This window comes from Strongylocentrotus purpuratus, unplaced genomic scaffold (assembly GCF_000002235.5).
Source record: "Strongylocentrotus purpuratus isolate Spur 01 unplaced genomic scaffold, Spur_5.0 spur5_scaffold_12, whole genome shotgun sequence".
Lineage (NCBI taxonomy): Eukaryota > Metazoa > Echinodermata > Echinoidea > Camarodonta > Strongylocentrotidae > Strongylocentrotus > Strongylocentrotus purpuratus.
Genome location: NW_022145597.1, coordinates 3748046 through 3768352, shown reverse-complemented (window position 1 = coordinate 3768352; position 20307 = coordinate 3748046). Strand labels below are relative to the sequence as shown.

Sequence of the window (20307 nt, the reverse complement as noted above, 5' to 3'; positions counted from 1 at the left end):
CTGATTCAGGCGCGTACGCAGGGGGGGGGGGGGGTTTGGGGGGTTAAACCCCCCCCCTTTGGAAATTTTGTGTGTGTAAACCCCCCTAAAAAAAACCTAAAACCCCCCCCCCCCCCCTTTTGGATTTTTTTTTTTTTTTTTTTTTTTTTTTTTTTAATTATTAAAAAAAAAAAATTATTCCCATGGCCGACCTAAAAAAGGTGACCTTACCCCCCCCCCAACGGAGCAAAATGTCAAATTTCCAAATTTCGAGACCAAAAAAAAAAAAAAAAAGTGTCCTCTTACCCCCCCCCCCGCTTATTCAGCGGTCGGCTGAGTCGTTGCGATTTTTTTGGGACCAAAAAAAAAAAAAAATATGTCCTCTTACCCCCCCCCCCCCCCCCCCCCCCCCCCCGCTTATTCAGCGGCTGGCTGAGTCGTTGCGAAATTTTCGGACCGATTTATAAATGTTAAAACCCCCCCCTTGAAAAAATCCTGCGTACGCGCCTGCTCTGATTGCTTGCAATGTAATTTCATATTTGACAAAAATAGAGGACACAGAAAATGTAGATAGAGCTTACTGTTTGCCATAGTTTTTGATCATATTAGAGGCAAGGGTGTAACTGAGCAAACCTTCCTCCATTTCTTTGATCAGAGTCTCCCCTTCAATTCTCCTCGTCAGTATTGCCCGTACATCCTTGAATTAAGAATCACAGTAGAAATCAAAATGAATACAAATCTATAATTGTTTTCATGATACTCGATATTATGTCACATCAAAGTTAACATTTTTTTAAACTTCAATTGGTTGTATTAAGAGGCAGAACCTGTACATTTACCACTCTGGGATTTCATTACTGACTTGCAAATTCAAGCTAAACAGATACACACAGAACAAAAATTGACACAAATTACTAAAAGAAATTATATAAATAAAGACACATGGGAAGAACAAAGTTTCAGGCAAATTTGGTAATGTACCTCAAGAATTGAAATCAAGATAAGAACCACAAGGGTGGCAGACAAGGAACTTCTTTAAAAAGAACTAATTAAGCACATATATAATAGTATCTAGATATACGAATGACCAAATTACTTACAAATTCCAGCCTTAGTTTCTTTGCTGGTTGCTGCATGCCTACTACAGCTGTTACTGGTTCTGCCACCACATCAAGTGGATTCTTCACTGGAGTTGTGATTGTGGCATTTCCTTGTGGCATTTCCATGTCCATTGCTTTCTGTAAAAATAGAGGTACCGGTAGACCTTTTGTTTTCAATGTAAATATTCAAAATTCAATCTGGTTTATATTTGGTTGACGAAAAAATTCAAATAGCTTGACAATGCACATAAAGGACATGAAGAGATACAACTTGTTAGTTTGATTATAGGCCATCTGCATACATACAATCTCCAATAATAATAATAATGGTGGAAGCTGACAGGTAGTACACCTACAGGCATGAGCTCATCAACAGTTCTCATTAATAAGATAACTTAAGAATCCCAGCCATCTTCTTTTATCTGTAATCTGTGCAGGACGAATATAAACAAAAATTCCTGGGCATTTTCCCTGTTTCTTGAAGTAGACTATCTTGGTGACGAAGACATCTATTTTGTCTGTTTTGTCTCATCCCCACTGCACTTTTTGATTCCAGAACAACAATTCTTCTTAATGAAGACTGATGTATTTTCTCCTCTTATTACGACTTCCAGCTTCTTCTTGGGGAAGCCTGACCCTTTTCCCATCACAACATCGTTCCATAGGAAATCTTCCTTGTTCAGAGAAACTGGGCACCCCGGGAGATTACTGAAATCCTCTGCATATAGCAAGGTGTTAAGGCCCCCATCAAAGCCTACATTGATGTAGTGTTCTTTCTTTGTGATGGGCTCCCAGTCTCCATCTTCTAAGATCCAAATGAGAATGTGATTGCCCTTGATTCCTGATCTTCTCTTTACAAGGGTTTTTACATTCTCCTTTCCCTGTGAATCTTGTCAGGTGCTTCTGAATATCCTCCTGGTGTGGGAGAAACAAGGCTTTGCTGTGACTTAATGCCGACTTGTTCTCATCACTGAAGGCAAAGTATTTGGTGACAATGTTCCAATGCCCTTTGACCTTTGTGAAAAGGATGACCAAAGACACAATGTCCCGTCCAACTGCCTGCCTTAGCACAACATGCAGCTTACTCTGGTATTTGTTTTTGCTGCCAAAGGTTGGAGACTTCTCCAATACGTCTCTGTTAGTCATGTCTTTCACCCAGTCTTGCTCTTTACCTTCTAGCCATTTTACAAGTTTTCTTTCTGTCACACACTTCATGCCCAAATCCTGAAGCTCTTGCAGGTCATCTGTTATTGCCTTCACATCTGTAGTGGCATCATACTTTTTCCCACTCTTCAGTTTACAGCCATCACAGCAGACATTGTTTTCAGCATGTGCTTATACCCGCTCATCATCTTCTCCAGAGTACAGCTTCTGCTGATGGTGTAGGCGAATCCCAGCCATTGCACTATATATATATATATAATGCCATACTTTCTTGAAGTCTTCGATCTTCATGCTCTTCTCAGCATGATCTTTGGCATCGTTCACCCAGAATTTCATTCTTTGAAGATTGGCATGTTTTGAGAAGAAGATGGCAGCACTTGCCGGCTTTCCATCTCTGCCAGCTCTTCCAGATTGTTGTACCCACTGGGGAATGTTCTTCTGGCAGCCAATGTGAATGATCCATCCTATAGACTTGATGTTAACTCCAAGGCCAAAGGCTTGTGTGGCTACCAGTACTTGATATCCCCTGAACAACTTTAGCACGACACTCTAGGACCCTATCAAGCACACTCTCCCGATGGACATTTGACCTATGTCCTTTGTCCTGTGTACTCCTGAACTGAGACACGAGTGACCCCCAGTTCAGAGGTATTATTGCTAGCCAATCCCTACCAACATCAAGTATTCTGTCTTTTCTACCACAAAGAAGCTCAGTCCTCATTGGTATTTCCTGTATTTCACCTTTACATGGACTTTTTCCATAGGTTAGACCATTTGATTAGTGATGAAACTAGCAAGAGACTTCTCTGACTTATGCATTTTCGAATGCAATAGATGTTTCTCATAGGAAGATAGAGTTTTGTTTGAGGTGACAAGAACATTCTGTTAGGACGTTTTTCTCTAGATTCCTGCAAGGTGTGGGAGGAAGATGCACTTTTAGTTGTAGTAGCACACTTACTGTAGCTGCAGGCCGATTAGACTTGCGTTTACTGCCAGCAGAAGAGGTCGGAGTACCAGATTCAATTTTACGCTTGAGGTGAGAGCTTGAGCTAGGTGCAGCCAAGGAAGGAGTAGGTCTCTGACTTAGCAAAAGCAGAACTTAAGTTGGGTCCTCTTTTGCCTGTAGATTGGAGTACAGTTTTTCTTGACTCTGAAGGGATCTGCTCTCTAAGAGATGAACTTGAAGGACCGGTGCTGCTACCTGCTCTCACCATTGATTTTGGTTCTGTCCCTGATGTCTGTTTTGAGGCAGAGGATAAATTAATGGTAGCGATAACTCTCGCTCCACGAGTGCTTAATGTAGCTACAGATGCTGCAGTTCCAGTAGATACAGCCGTGTTCTTTTTCCTTGATGTTATGGCTTTTATCGGCTTTATCCTTCTTTGAAGAAGTGCCAAAGTGGCTCTTACTATTCAATCTGCCTGTCTAGGTACTGACCAAGTGACAACCATCTTCTTGTTACACGCTTCAGAATCCTGTGTGTAGGGGCATCACAGAGTTCTTGCAGTGCTTTCACTCCTTTGATATGTTTACTCCTTTTGTCCAAGTAGTAATATACATCAACCAGAAAGTCACCCAATGCAACTGGCAAGGCCTGAGAGTATAGAGCTTTCTCCTCACTAGCTCACAGAATCATTGGTTTTGGATTAATATGATAATATGATGGCTTGACGAAATCTTGAGATAATTCTTGGTTATGAAATTATGATAAATTGTTCAGGGAGGAGTTAGTTTTTGTGTTAGGTTAAGATTATTGTGGCAGTTTTATAGAACATCTGGGTGTGAGACGACTGGGTTTTGTTGGCAACACAAGGCCATGAGGTCTTCAAATTTTGCTTGTGCTATTTTTGGTGGACCTCCTTCGTAGAGGCTCTGTGGTTCCAGCATTTCCTCTTGACCACTACTTCTGGACTTCTAGTAGATTGTGTCCACTTCTTCTTTGCTCATCCTAATAGACTTGAAGTTTGTCCAATCCATAGGTGACCTCACCCTCAGAACTCCCCTCCCCTTTTCTGAATGTATGTTTTCCAGTCAATGACATCTGTTGCATGGACAGCCACAGCGTTGTACCTCGGGGGCGTCTCTTTTGCCATACGGCACAGAGAGGCAAGTTGCGCAGGCAAGAAAATGTCTGTCTGCGCCGCTCAATCACACTGTGCATGGAGTCTCCCTCAGACTGGCCATGGTTAGTCTCGAAGTAGTTGATGCAAATCTTCTCAACATTAGCTGACTTGTTGAAGAATGATAGCATCATTGAGTGAAGTATTGAGTTATTATTTTGTCCGACGCAACCGGCACAAAATTTTTTACTTCTTTGACTCCCTTGGCATCTTCCTCAATGAGAAATCGATGCAGATTGGAAGCTATCTCACAAGCTCCACCTCGTGTCTGTCCTTCATGCGACGAATAACATGTACCCTCTTTGGAAGCAAGATTATACACAGTGAAATTGTAATTAGCCAGGCGCCTCTTATAAAACAGCCTGCTTCTCTTAGATTGAGGGAGGTAGATAACCTGTTGCAAGTCAAATACAGCTGCGCAGAATTCTCTATTCTCTTGTGCCTTCACTTTGGCTTTCTCTTTCCTCTTTCGTACTTCCACCTTCTCCGTTATGTGCTGATCATACCTTTCTTGCAGGGGCTCCTTCTGAGAAACAGATACCGGTAAGAATCCCAGATACCACAGAGGTCTTTCCTTGGGCGATGGAATTTCTGGAGTTGCCATTTCTTCCTTGCTGTGAGAGGTTGGGTAGCCTAGCCTGACTTGGTCTTGTAGAGTTTTCCCACTGAAGTCTGTATGTTTTACCAGCCCTGGATCTGTTTTCCTGTGGAACAGAAAAAGAAATTATTGACAATACCAACGGAATTTCAGATTAAGCTTTTCAAGCATTGATCTGTAGAAGGGAATGGATGCCCTGCCTTGTACATCCTGTGCATTATAGGTGCCTTCAAATCTGATGACAAGTATTGGCATGATGATGATGAGCGGCAGTTGTTTGATCCTACCATGGGGAAACGAGCAATGTGATCAATGCCTTCTTGTCTGAGCACTTCATCACAATCTTTTTGACTCCCTGTCAGCCTGTCTGCCACCTTTTTTTCCAACTCAATCACCCGCAAGATCCAATCTTTGTAATAACAATGCGTTTCTGGCGTGTTGTTTTTCCTACTGTGTTAATGAACAGTGCCCTGCAAAGGCATGACCTGGCAGATAGTAAGGATTATTCTTGCCAATTGTTTTCAGATCTATATGTCGAAATATCCATTCCCTCTGTTTTACGAAATCCGCAAGATCATAGAAGGCATGTCTCACATGTTCACGTTCCTCCAATGTCAGCTCTAAGCACTAAGCTTGAGGTTTCGCTGGGTACAGTTATGGTTACAGTTTGAAACAAGTGGATAATCCCTCCCATCAGCCATCTTCTTGTTCGTTTTTTTCTGTCATGTACTCTTCTCCTCTATTTCTCTGAATCTTAACACTTAAGTTTCTACTCTTAGAAAGTTTTTTTTTGTTTTTCAGTGACAGGCAATCTCCATCTATACTGTAGTCCTCAGGTTGTTAATGACCCAATAGATCTTGGCCCAAAATGCCTGGTATATCATGAACATCTTGAGTGTCTATTGCACTCTCGTTAGTTGTACATAGACCTGCAATATCATGCAAGTCTACCTGAGCTCTACCAGCAGTACCTGCTACACCCTCTATCATTGAAGGTACCGGTAGTTCTTTTTTCAGCAATTTGAAAGGATGGGTGATTGCATGAATCTGTTCCACATTTACAATCACGTGCACAAATATCACAGCAAAGATGTGGAACATGCTGTACGCTCCTTATCCTTTGGGTTACACTGTACATGTGTGATATTATTTTGTGATGCCTTTGGCAAATTTTCCACTGCCGTTTGTTTGAGTCGTACACGTAGTGGTGGGGAATTTTTGTATAGACATACTGCTTGGCTGAAAAGTCTTTTGTATTCAAGTGAAACCATGCTGTTAGCATAGTCTTTCCTTCGCTTGCTCTTGCTAGTGCTTCATCTTCCTTTCCTTGCTAGAAGTAAACATTGTGTTCATCTGGTAGGTGGACTACAATGACACAAAAACAAAGGTGATTTAAGAGTATATAACCTATGTACGTTGACGTAGAAACTGTCAACTGAACCCCCTTACACAAGCTCATAATTCAGGATTGCCACTGACAGGTGTTGTCTTATCCATAAATTATGACCATTTATTTTTTATGACAAACTATAAGTTGTGCATATGTTGAAACCGTGGAAGTGTATGCATAAGTTGCAAGTTTTAGTGGGTCGGGAAAAATCCCTTGGAAAAGAGATAAATTAAAGATATATGATAACAGGGAAGCTATGAAGTGAATTATTTGTTTTAAATAAAGATACACTTAATTCATCGTAGCCACTAGATTTACTGCATTTTAATGAACGAACAATTTCTAAATCTCTTGAATATTTGTTGGATTAAAAAATAAGGATTGATTAACGTTATTATTTAAGTATTTCAAAAAATCATTCTTTTCATTGATTTACTTTAATTTGTATCTGTTCTCTTGCATATCGTCTGTAGTTTCGGAAATATTTTGTCAATCATAATATATGATGTCCATGTCTATCATGTTTATGCGCTAGTCAGTGTAGGTTTTCCAATCTTTCGCGCTTTTTTCCTTGAACTGGAGAATGATATCCGTTCATTTGACGATGCTCTTCGTCGATAGGTTTGTTTCTTTGCGAAGATTGTAGGTGTTGTTTGCTAATTTTCTGCGACAGAATTTTATGCTAGGCGGCAGGACGGTCCTCACGGAGATCCTGCTCCGGGTTCAGGCAGTGGCGCCGCGACTGGTCACGTGATCTGCGGCCGCGTTCTTGTTGTGTGATTGGTTGTCATAAGCTTCGAGGATGCGCTGGCGGTCTCGCAGGATGGCTATACATGTATGCGTAGGCAATGGTGAAGAGTGTCGGGAACAACTCTATGGACCGGTACTGAGAGAAAAACTGGTTCTTCATTGCAATTGAATTTTGTTACATCTTTTGTTCTTTTGTGAGCACAGGCTACTATGTCGTCAACAGTTCTTGCCCCTTGTTCCACGTTTGTCATTGACCATGTTTTTGTCATGTCAAAGCGTTGGATGATGGAGTCTGCAATGTCTGTTGAAGATCAAACGTAAACGTCTGAAAAAATGGGTACCTTTCACTACGTTCTTTGTCAGCTTGTTTCTCTTGCCGAGCCCTCTCCTTCCTCTCGATATGCAGTTTGTGCTCCTCTGCAGCATCTTCCTTCTTATCATTAGGGAGATGAAGAAAGGCTGAACACTTGTAATACACTGATCCTTCTTAGGTTTGTGAAAGGACAAGTTGTACTTTTCACAAAACACTCCTGGATCTACTTGACTGACTAGAAGCCAGACTAGAAGATGTTCTACGATTTTAGAGATGCATGATTTAATAACCTGGAGATCATCACCTGATAATCTATACACATCTTGTTCCATGATATATGTCAATTCTACAGGTGAAATTAGAGATCTTAAACTGAATATTTGTAGCCCTTCTTGAGTTGTACTCACTTTGTACATGTATGTGTCGCTTCCTTCAGACTTATACATGCAAACAATAATTTCAACATTTGAAAATTCAGACAATTTGTTCAATGGTATTGGCTCTCTATATTCAATGTAGCCTCTGCTTTGCCCTTTCTTTCTCATTCTAGTAATTTGAACTATTCTAGTAATCTGAAAAAAGGAAAATCCATCGGGTACCTCAGTCTTTATTTAAAATAGCACAATCATCTTGAAGCCCCACCATATCCTGCTCAATACTAGAAGAGGCTCCATTCTGTTTACTCTGTTAATTTCTCACACATTTCAGTCTATCGGCAGAAACATTGGGATGCCTATTGAACTGTGCCACAAGTGTGGACTTGTACATGGTTCCTTAAAACCTGGCACATCAATCGTTGAGGATACACCCGCAGATACCTCCCTCTTCATCGGAGTCTAGCTTCATCTGTGATATAGGGCGATAGACTTGGGCTTTACATTTCTTCTTGTTACACTGGTCCTTCTGAAGTTTGTGAAAGGACAAGTTGTACTTCTCACAAAACACTTTGCGATTTAGGGCGGTTGACTTGGGCTTTACATTTCTTCTGGCACGTCTGCTACAATGTAGGTCAAGGTTTCCAGAATCAGTTGGAAAATTGCTCTGTGTTATTGCACTATGCGAGGATCCAGGGCTTGTATCATTCTGTTTGAGAAAAAAAAAATCAAGAAAATTTACACAGATTTATTTTTAAATGATCATTTCTATTTAGTCCCTTTCGTATAAAATGTCATTTTCATCCTTCCCAACGTTTTATAAAGAAGGATACCTTGGTTAGTCTGTTCATGAAATCTTAGTCAAAATGGCTAGAAACCATAACATGAACGAAAGGATGTTGTAAATGATTCTAGCCTTCTCTACATGATTTTTGCACATGTCTTCCTTGAAGTGTTGAAAACATAGCAAGGAAAAGCACTGAGTACATGCCGAAAAGATTCCTTCCAAGCAGAGATAGTGTGCACATAGGGAAATGTGGCATGGAAGCGACCCTCTGAGGTATTCCTTTTCTTTGCCAAGTCTTCTTACATCTGGTTTGGGTATTACAAATAGTAAGACATTTATTTGATTAAAGTAAACAATACACCATTGATTTTCTACAATCAGTAGAATAATCATCAAAGTTCAAAGTGAAAAAATATATCCTTTTTTTATTGTTTATTTACTAAAGATAAGTGTGCACCAAAGATGTTGTATTTTAACTTAATCTTTATTACTTTCAGTAACTCACGGTGCGCTGTAATTCATATGGTTTGGGGGAATTGATGATTAAAACCACATCAGTTGATAAGCAAGGGATTAAGGAGACATCTGACTGTATGAAAATGATGTTTGTTTCTTCACCAGTACCACGGTTTTGCTAAAATTGCAGTAGGCCGTTAAAAGTATCTGTTTTCAAAATTTAAGCAATCTGGTGATACAGACCTATTTATTGAAAGTTGATTTAATGAACGTCGAGCTACAATGTACATAACTGCTCCGTCTAATAGCTGTAGATTTTCCCCACTTTGACAATCTCTTGGACTTGGATAGCAAGTGGAGTCCGGTAGATGTTCTTGTTGATGTTTTCTGAGTGACCCATGTGTTTGAAGAACAAATCAAGGTCTGATTGAGGAATTTTCAGTCCTGCACACAGGGTGCTAACTCTGTACCGGTTCTTTGTGGCGTTAAGCCTGTCCTTACACTGGACCCTGTCCTTACACTGGACCCTCGCATCATCGCACACATGGTTCAGGGTGTGCCAGCCACTCATATGATCCATCGAGCCCCGGACACAAGCAAATATATACGGGTTGATCTGGTGCACCTGTGCTGTTGACTGCATTACAGGGTCAGAAAGGGTTTTCATCGCTGCGACCGTGTCCTTCGGGAACAAAACTGACACAAGATGGTTATTACCTTTACCTGTTTGGTAACAGATTTTTAGCTGTTCCATTAGTTTCCTCTCGAGTGGGTCAGTCAAACATGCAGCCTTTTCTTGGTGCCCCCACATAGGGGCTCTTATCAGAAAAGGGGCCCTTACATGAATGTGATGGAAATGGGAGTGGGTGCACTTGTGCTGTTGACCGCACATCAGGGTCACAAAGGGTTTTCATGGTTGCGACCGTGTCCTTCGGGAACAAAACTGACACAAGATGGTTATTACCTTTACCTGTTTGGTAACAGATTTTTAGCTGTTCCATTAGTTTCCTCTCGAGTGGGTCAGTCAAACGTGCAGCCTTTTCTTGGTGCCCCCACATAGGGGCTCTTATCAGAAAAGGGGCCCTTACATGAATGTGATGGAAATGGGAGTGGGTGCACTTGTGCTGTTGACCGCACATCAGGGTCACAAAGGGTTTTCATGGTTGCGACCATGTCCTTCGGGAACAAAACAGATACAAGATGGTTATTACCTTGTTTGGTAACATATTTTTAGCTGTTCCATTAGTTTCCTCTCGAGTGGGTCAGTCAAACGCGCTGCCTTTTCTTGGTCCACTCATATAGGGGCTCTTATCAGAAAAGGGGCCCCCATGTGATGGAAAATGGGAGTGGGAACTGTGCCCCCTTGGGGGGGGGGGGAGGGGGGGCTGCACCAGTTCCTAAGCCTATGTTTAAGGAAGATTTTCAGGATTGGGGGGGGGGGGGGGCTCCATCATATGTTTTTGACTCGCCATTTGAAGATTTTTTTTCCCTGACTGCCCCCCCCCCTACAACCCCCGTTGTCACCATTTTAGACAGTCCAAAATTGTTAAGCCTTTCTTTTTCTTCTCTCTTTGCTCTACCCCCATTTTTAGACCACCACTAGGGGGGGGGGGTAGGGTGATTACCTGGAAAAACAGTATTTTTTGCCTTTTGGGTTTAAATAATATACCAAATAGGCAATAAAATCATGCTTTGATTATTTTGCACGTTTTTTTCATTACCGGTTAGTACTATAGGCTTATCTCCTTTCCTCGCGAGGACTTTCTCCATCCTCCCCCCACCCAAAACAAATCCTGGCTCATCGCAGTTAAACATCCGTCCCGCGTCCATCAGAACGCTGGCTGCATTCTCACTGGTCAAAAAGGCCTCAAGTTGATTGATTTTTTTTTCCCCCAATTTTCCCTTTTTTGGTTCTCCTGATTTTACCCTGATTGTACCTTGAGTTTACCCCAATTTTACCTTGATTTTCCAGTTTTTTCCCAATTTATCCCCAATTTTCTTATTAAAAAGGGGAGCATGTTGTTAGATTCCATTTTTGTTGTTAGTGCTCACTATCACCCCTGGATGGCAGAAACTTGAATGCACCATCTAGTCGGGCAGAGTCCTAGGAGTCATACAGCTCCATCCTCGAACATCCCTTTAAAAAGAGATTGTCTTTAAGCTGACTCTCTTATGGTATTTGAGACTTCCCTGACGAATACCAAGGTGTCTGCCACAATGGTAACCTCTCGACCTAGCTACTTGCTGTAGCGCAAGATCTAGGGAGTGATTGCTGCAATGTACATACAAGGCATCTTTGCAGTCTTTTTTAAATCGAGCCTGCACCACGGATATATGTCCGCTCATGTTGCTCGCTCCATCAAAGCAAAACCCTTTCAAAGTTCTAGGGGGGGTTGAAGATGGAGCAGAATATCTTTGATGACTTTCTTTACAGTTTCTGCTGTGCTGTCTGGCGCGTTGTACCTAGAAATTGTGTCATCACCTCTAGGTAATATTGCAAACATACAGAAAATTGCTTGTTTGCGCTCACGTCTCTTGTCCCATCTGTGATGAAACTGAAAAAGCCACCAGCTTGGGCTTCTTTGATAATCTCTCGCTGAATCGCACTTCCAAAAAATTTGATAACCTCATTTTGTAGAGTATTAGATGTCCAGTTATTCCTTCTCTTCAACCAATTTAAGTACATTTTTCTTTACAAATTTTGAGATGTTTGAATGGTGACATGTATATTATATTCATTCCTTCTATAATTATACAAGCACTGCAACTTGGTGTCGAATAAACATTGGATAAAACTTGAAAATTGGATGTATATCTTTTATTGAGGAAATTGTAGAACCAAAGTGAAGGTTCTGACATGGTATTATTTTCTTGATCAGAATCCGAAACAAGATCTGAACATGTTTCTTTATCGCAGGAAGCTTCTTTGACAAAATCAGTCACGTTATGACATCATCAGCTCTACAGTAAACTTTCCAAGATACTTCTTCAAAGTATGCAGTGACTTGATAAACATGTTGTTTTGTGGTAGAAATAAGTTAATGAGTACAAGTACATGTAAGTATTGCATAGTTTCTTCAGACAAACAGAATCAAATCATGAAGCAGCACAAAAGGAGTACAGTTACACCAAAATGTCTAGTCGAACCAGCATACAAAGGAGGATCTTCATCACCATCACTGTTATCATTACAAGTACCTATATGTTTGCTGACACTCATCTTCAATAACATGGGCAATCTCATCAGCACAGCTGAGGACCTGTTTACCTGAAGAACTTTAATAATATTCATGGTCTTTGGGACAGCTTATTATGTAGATCACAAGTGAAACTGAAAACAAGAAATTACATTTTCAGTTATTTATATGTTTTGCAAATAATAAACAAAAACTTACCAGTTGGCCATTTCACATATTCAGGAAACACACGTTCGATGATCAAACCAACAACTTCATGTACAATTTTGCAAGCAGTTAACCGTCCAACTCCAAACAGATGGCCAATTGCCAATAGTGCGGAACTCTCATGGCGTTGATAGTCTCCAAATTGTAATAGCAACTCTTTTTTCAACACTGATGGGTTTCCTGTAATTAGTGTCACTTCTATCTGGAAAGCCTGGTCGAAGCAGATCACACAAGCTTTCAAATGTGGCTCTTCTCATTCGAAAATTTCACAATCATTCTGTGTCAGTCAAGTGAGGGAGAACAACTCGTTCGAACCACATAGATCTAGTGAAGAGATGTACTTGTTAAGAAAAGTATAGAAGAGAGGAGGAAGAGATGTACTTTTTGAAAAAAAGTATGGAGGAGTGAAGAGATGTACTTGCTGAGCTACATGTACGTATAGAAGAGTGAAGAGATGTACTTGTTGAGAAAAGTATAAAAGAGAGGAGGAACAGATGTATGTGCCAAGAAACTTATGGGAATGCCACAGCTCACCCCCCCCCCCCCCCACCTCATCCACTTTGGCTACAAAGTTGCTAGCTGGGTATCTCAATTATGTTATTCATCGATTACACAACTTTTTATCTCTATACTTAATCACATAATCACATTCCCTTTCACATTGTTATCCTCCATCTCATACTGCTTGTAATGTAGCATTTTTTTCTTCTATTCTTTTGTTATTTTGCCAGCTCTTCTTTCGCATTCTTCTGACATTCGTCCTTGTGTAAATGACTTATTCTCTTTTATTTTTGATTTTGAAAAATATAAAATCTAAATAAAAAGACACACAGGAAATTTAGGTGCACATACATGAATTGGGATGTCTTATCTATGATAAAAATATTATAGGATTGAAAAACGTGAGATTTGGCTACCTGATTCGGAGAGCAGAACTCTCAAAATCAGAGTATTTCCAACACCACGACGGGGACGTACATGTATCTCACACAGTGTCATGTGTTGGCTCTTAAAAAAGCCTTTGGGTTTATGTTTTCTGACGTGACTGTCCATTTGAAGTGAAGTTCACATTATGAGTTGAGAGATTGGCTGCATGTTGACAATTGCAGAACACACCACAAGTGCAGAATCCATCAGGTCTATCATAGTGAGGGGAATTGGTCCTTGAAGAATACCAAACTCCTTCATCCTCCCTATAGATCGTTCCACGTGTATAAGGGGCATTCGCAACCGTCTTTGTCTGACATCCTCCGACTCGGTAAACTGGTTGGTAGCTTTCGTCGGCCTCATGAAGGGTGGAATCACAACTTTCACTTGTTTTTCCAACAAGAGGTCCTGGATGTTGAATCCGCGATCGGCCATGATGGTATCACCTTTCTCAAACTTGTCTATAATGTTTGACATTTTCACCAACTTCTTATCCGATGTGTTACCCCCTTCTGGCTTTGACAGAAATGTCCAGTTGTTATTCCAACAAGACACTTCAATGTTGGCCGTGATTTGTACTGGCTGTACACCTGGGAATGCGAGCCTGCCAGTGTCAGTCTGTCGATCTGAATCTCTGTACAGTCTATGATATAGCGAACAGTTCCATGAAATTTGTTAAAACAACTTCGGTAGTACTTATGTACATCCTCTTGAGTTGGCCAAATGATGAAAGCTTCAAGCTCCTTTGCTAAGGAAAGGAATCCAGGTTTGTCGGTCTGAATCTCTGTACAATTCTATGATACAGCGAACAGTTCCATGAAATTCGTTAAAACAATTTGGGTAGTACTTATGTACGTCCTCTTGAGTTGGCCAAATGATGAAAGCTTCAAGCTCCTTGCTAAGGAAAGGAATCCTGGTTGAAATCACTAGCGAAACAGTGCTCTGGCTTACTCCAAACCGGAATGCAAGGTCCTCTTCTCGTAGATTGAGACTTAGCTTTATCAAAGTCATTAGGAGTTCATCTTCGAGGGACTGTGATCGCTTTTTTCCTGGTTTCTGGTGGTTGAGCACTCGGTAGTTTTTATCATCAAGTGACGATTTTCCTTTGAAGTAATGCAGTGTGACGGCACGAGGATGCACCTGCTCCATAAGCCATCTATATTCATGATACGTGGGGATTCCAGTGTAGAATTTGATTAGATTCACATTTCCATTTACACACCACCCCCACTTTTTATCCACGCTTATACCGGTACTCACTTTGTGTCCCACTACATTTTTGTTCCCTCCTTCTAATATTCTTTGTTCCCACCTCTCCCTTCCCTTGATACTCACTATAATCACTTCATGTTCAACCTGTCCCTCTCTTTTTTCCTTAATCTGTCTTTCCACAACTCTTTAAAAAAAACTTCAATCACATTACTCAAACAAAACAAACAGTCAAATATAAAGAAACAAACAAGCCTCATGTATTCTTTTTTTCAATATCAAGCTTGAAGCTCAATATAATTTCTTCTTAATTCTCGCAAAACAATTACAGTCCTTTGGTATCATGCAGAGTCTAATCTTGGTATCCTATTCTGAAGGATTGTGAACTTCTGTTTTACCATACATATCATTCTCTCAAGTCTCAACATGTATGCGTACGCATGTAAACTCTCGGCTCTAATCAACCACAACCTTTTGGCTCACTCCAAATCTGTACCCAAGTCTTCATCAAAAATGTTTAGACGCAGTTTCTTGAGAAACATCATCGCTTTGTCAAACTTTCTAAGCTTCCTACATGAAGAAACAGTGACAAAAATGTTGCCCATGATGGAAGTCCAGTATAAAATTTCACCTTGACATTGTCATCTTAAAAGTTCTTTTCTTTTAGTCCAGATGACTTTATCAGCTTCTGTGCCATTTGGAGTTTTGCGTGTAGAATCACGTCGTCCTGCTTTTGCCGACTTATTGTAGCCTCGAGTGATGAGATGTCTCCCAATGATATGTCTGTCTGTATTTCAGTCCCTTGAAGACATTACCACCGTCACTTTGATGGGTCGGTACTTGAAGGCCCAGGAGTGTTGTTGCCGCTGCAATATCATCTGCTTTTCCCTTGCGCTGTTTTGATCCTGCAAATCGCGAATTGCAAATTGCAGTTAATTGGAGAATTAAGCCTTACCATTATTGGCAGTGATTATGTTTTGTTCGGTGCTGCATAACGTTGTCAAGTAATTAGAGAAAATTTAAAGGACAGAACTCATTCAATTCTTAAGAAATTCATAAGACAAAAATACTAATGTATGATCAAGATCATTTTGAAAATGACAGGCAAGTCGTAGATTCCTTTGCATTATCTATCAATTATTTATAAACATGTTTGTAGCACAGAAAGATAGGATTCCGGGTGTTCACCTTGTGTCGTTCCTAGCCGCCTCGACATATGCACAGGGGGGACCACCAAGGACCTGAAGCTTGCCAGTTGTCGGGTTGCTTGACGGCCCATCACCCATGACAGGAAGTAAATGGACCTGCCGAATATCTACTCTCTCCAAATGTCGCTTGGCGGCAATAATCTCCTTTCTGGACCTTGGCCTCTGAAGGTCCCGATTTGCCTCTATTAGATTGGAAAGAGACACCTCGTATGACCCTGCATAAAAAAATTATTATTTTGGTTTACAACAGCATGTTAGGCTCCATATATAACTGAATATCTGGGATATTGAGAAATAAAAGGGTGCAGTCAAGTCTTTACATCCATAAAATTCCTATTTAATTTGCTCTTCTTTGTAAAGTTTAATTTCTATAAGCTCTACAATAACATTGGTTAGCAATCGGATCTGATTAATCGATATAGCAAAGAGATGTACTAGGAACACATTCAATCTCATGAACTACCAAGGTATGCAAAATTTGCATAAGGTCAGGTTACCATGACATTCATTGAAATATAAATTTAAAAAAAATTGAGGTAAAAATTGTTTGAAGGAGAGAGTTCACAAACCTTTACACTTTGCCGAGATGGCCTTATCTAAATCTCCAAGTGATGGTAGCGGTATCTGTTGGTCTGAGTCGTCAGAGCTAGTTGACAACCTACTGCATGTTCGTTGACCTGTGTACATTGCAGGGATTGAAAACTAAATATTCCGTTCTCTGAGCAAGATATACAAGTAGACAATTAAAAAAGAATGTTGAGGTATGCATAATAGTTAACAACATAATATTAAAGGGGAGTGTATCATGGTCTAGTGCTTTTGTAAATTGACTAGCGTTCAAAGGAGGGAAAAATGTCTTAGATTACATTGAAGGCAGACTCAAAATGATTGATCTGGAGAAGTTAATACAAAGGTTCAGATTGAGGTGGCTACCGGGTAGGTAGATTATTTAGATGACAAGAATGGTTATCCCAAAGATATTGCTGTGTACACTAAGCTTGGAGGACTGAAATTGCTTTAGAACTGCTCTATTAGGTTGAAAATGATGAACAATTACTTTGTTCATAAAATTCCTCCTTTTACATTGAAATTCTGAAAGCCTGCATGGTCACTTTATTCTTGGCGGAAGTTTGCCATCTTTCTTGATGCCAAAGATTTGGGTTTGGAGATACAAAAAGAAGTTATCGGCTGGCACAGGGTATTCCAGGTTAAAGACATGATAGCTCTTGAATAGTATGTCGAAAGCGTTGGTGATGTTGCCAGCTGGGAGAGGAGATGCATAATCCTCTACTTGAAGGAAGATCTGTTCTATGTTGCTCTTTGCTCCAAACAAGAAAAGGGAGGGCTGACTGGTATTGGTGTCCTTCATACATTCTGAAAAAGGCTTGTCTACGTGTTCATAGTAGTGAGTAATAAGAAGTAAAACAAATCATGACCTTATTGCTTCACGAAGCAATCATCTCCTTTAGGAGCACAAGGTGGGCCAGGAAAGGGGTGGCAGGCCTAAGGAGGAGAGCAATCCGCTAATGGTGGCTTTGCAAAGCAATCGTCTCCTTCAGGAGCACAAGGTTTTTTCCTCCTCTTGTGGGTGGGTCTCCTAACTTTTCTCTTCACCTTCCTCCGCACATAGCGGCTCCTGGCTCCCTGAAGCTTCACTGAACTCTGAGTGTGCGCTTTTTCCCATCCTATCTCCTTATAGGGTATGAGGATAGCTGTCCAGTAGTGCGGGATATACCGATTAGGTTGCAGCTGTGGAGGCTCCTCTGCCCTACACAGACATCTTGGCAGCCTGAAACCATCCAGAAACAGGATGTCCTGTTTCGGCCTCCATTTTTTACTTTGTCTTTGGCGTGGTGCACCTTTTTTTTCTTCTTCGATAAATATAAATATAAATGTCAAGATTTGTCTCTTTCCATGGGTTGCACTGTTTTTTCACCTTCCTTGGTGTCCACAACCTCTGCAGCTCAACTGGTTGTTTTGTTTTGTGTATTTTTGGTTTAAAAGAACCTGCAACCAGTCTAAATACAAACTCTTCAAAGTGGTCCGATAAAACCTTCGCACCTTCTCTATTTACATGTATATGCAGTCCATCTCTAGAATAGAGACTATCGTCACAATTAAAGTCAGCGTTATTTTCAAAATAATAACAATTGTTGTTTTTCAAACAAAAGTGCTCTAAATCATAGTTATATACAACACTTAGATTGTCCAGTTCCTCACTGTCCCATCGAGGCAGAATGGAAGAAAAATAATATCACAGCTTCTAAAGTGAAAAATAACCCTTGATGTCTTTAGACCAAAAACTCTTGGCTAAATAAAAAGTACAAAGTTGATAGTATGATTAATTATATCTCCAAAAGTTGTAATAATATTCTGACGCAGCAATTGAACGGTAGCCCCTGGGCCGGGGGCAAAAAACCGGTCCCGTGACATGATGCTCTTGATGCCAAGATTAAGCAGTGCGTTTGTACTCCACACTAGGTTGTAAGCCGGCAAGCGGACAAGGCCGATGTACATGAAGATTCCTAAAAAAACGGCCCTCATCTCTGCTGGATCAGTTGGAATCCAGATCCTTGCCCTTGACCGAGGAGGCAAGTTTTCTTTCCCTCCTACTCTCCTGAAATACTGGTCAGCATAACGATTAATCTCCACCACTATTCTATCAATTATCTCTGCTGACAAGAAGTCCGAAAAAACTTCACTGGGTGTGACTTCATCAAGAGGTCCAACACGATGACCAAATGCACGACACCACTAAAAAGACTAGTGACACAAATCAAGATTGAAAGAATTCTGTCCAGAAATGTGACTGCTACATCTGCTGCTCAATCCAAAGGTAGCTTTTGCATTGATAACTATGGATTGTACTGATGGAAAGCAAATTAACCCATTGGCTACAGGAACCAGGTGGTCCCTGTGTTAAACCTATGATAGTCAGAGCCATCAGTAGCCAATGGGTAACAAATTTTATGTCCAGATTGATGCCAACTATTACTTCAATTGGATTAGTCCTCTATATTTACCTTTTTGAACACGTCGAGTTCCACTAGAAGAGCACGGAGTCCAAGGAGACACTGATTCTTGTTCTCCCTACCACAGTTATCCATTTGAAGGTATAATGTATCTGGTAGCGTGGTAGAATATTTATGAAGAACCTGGAGAAGGATCGTTGCCGTAAGGTTCGAATCATGTGGGTATTCTTTGCTGTCAAGGAACATGTGTTGTCCCCTCCCATGTACTATTGTTCCGGTGATGTGTGATGGAAGTCTCCATGCTGATGAAACTGATTTGGACGTTCTGTAAAATTTGGGTATACTTGTGGATTTCTGGTCCATTTCGTCAATAATGATGCTGATATACTTGTCTGGATGTTGTCTTGCTTTTTGCGCATGTTTGTAGTACTTCCTTCTTTCAGTTCTGTATAAATGATACAAAAATTAAAAAATGTAACTAAATATGACATGGATGAAAAGACATATTTTCCAGGAATATGATTTTACATATACTAAATGGTAAAGAACATTGGACAATGCAGTAAATGAAAGCTTTAATGACATTTTGATACATGTATATAACATGATCATACATGTAAACGAGAGTGTAAAGGAGATTTGAAAGTATTAGGGGTTATAAAACTATTAATACTGCTACAATGTACTTCTTCCACAACTCTGTTTTCCTGATGAGAACTTGGCTTGACCATCACACAAACTAATGCAGAAGAGGAATGATAACAAATCGTTCTTTGCATTGAAGCCTAATATATTTACAGGTCACCTCTGTTAACGCAGCACACTTAATGGAAGCACAAAGCTCAGAAACTTGATAAATCCCTAAATGTGATGATGGAAAAGGCTACCGGTATTCAAAGAAGTCGCTTTCTACTTTGAATGGTTGATACAGAACATACATGTACACATCTGAATTTTGATCTTGAATAATATTTTTTTACATGACCCTTACCCCTTCCTACACTGATACAGTTATCTGGAACTTCCACTGAGAAAACGTATCACCACACTGGACATTAGAAAAGGGGGAATAGTCTTTGTACCTTTCAGGAAGTGGTCCTCTCCTATGTTCATTTTTAGGCACACATATACATTCCTCCTTCTGGCAGACTTAGATCTAGAGGATTCCACTGGCCAATCCTTGGATGATGTTTCGTGGTGTAAGCGTGTCTTGCCATACCTCTCCGACGATTCCGAGAATACCATACAACCTCAGGAATTGCTCTTCGTTTGATGATGACAAATTGTTGTTCAGGCCTTATTCGATTTCTTAACCGAAGAACAAATGGCTGTGTTTGTTCCACCTTCGTCAAGAATTCTGACGATTCCGGGAATATCATACAAGGTCATACCTTTTCATGGGTTGTTACGCAACCAACTGGTCTTGGCCACCGCATACCTCTCTGACGATTCCTAGAATATCATACAACGTCATACCTTTTCATGGGTTGTTCCGCAACCAACTGGTCTTGGCCACCGCATACCTCTCTGACGATTCCTGGAATATCATACAAGGT

General features: G+C 40.5%; 1 long non-coding RNA gene across 1 annotated transcript; it reads left to right on the top strand.

Annotated features, from left to right (window-relative positions):
* Positions 1-15631: 15631 nt before the first annotated feature.
* On the top strand, positions 15632-19508 carry LOC115922572. Its single transcript, XR_004063483.1, has 2 exons — positions 15632-17257; positions 17348-19508. It is a non-coding gene; the product is annotated as an uncharacterized LOC115922572 (long non-coding RNA).
* The last annotated feature ends 799 nt before the right edge of the window (positions 19509-20307 follow it).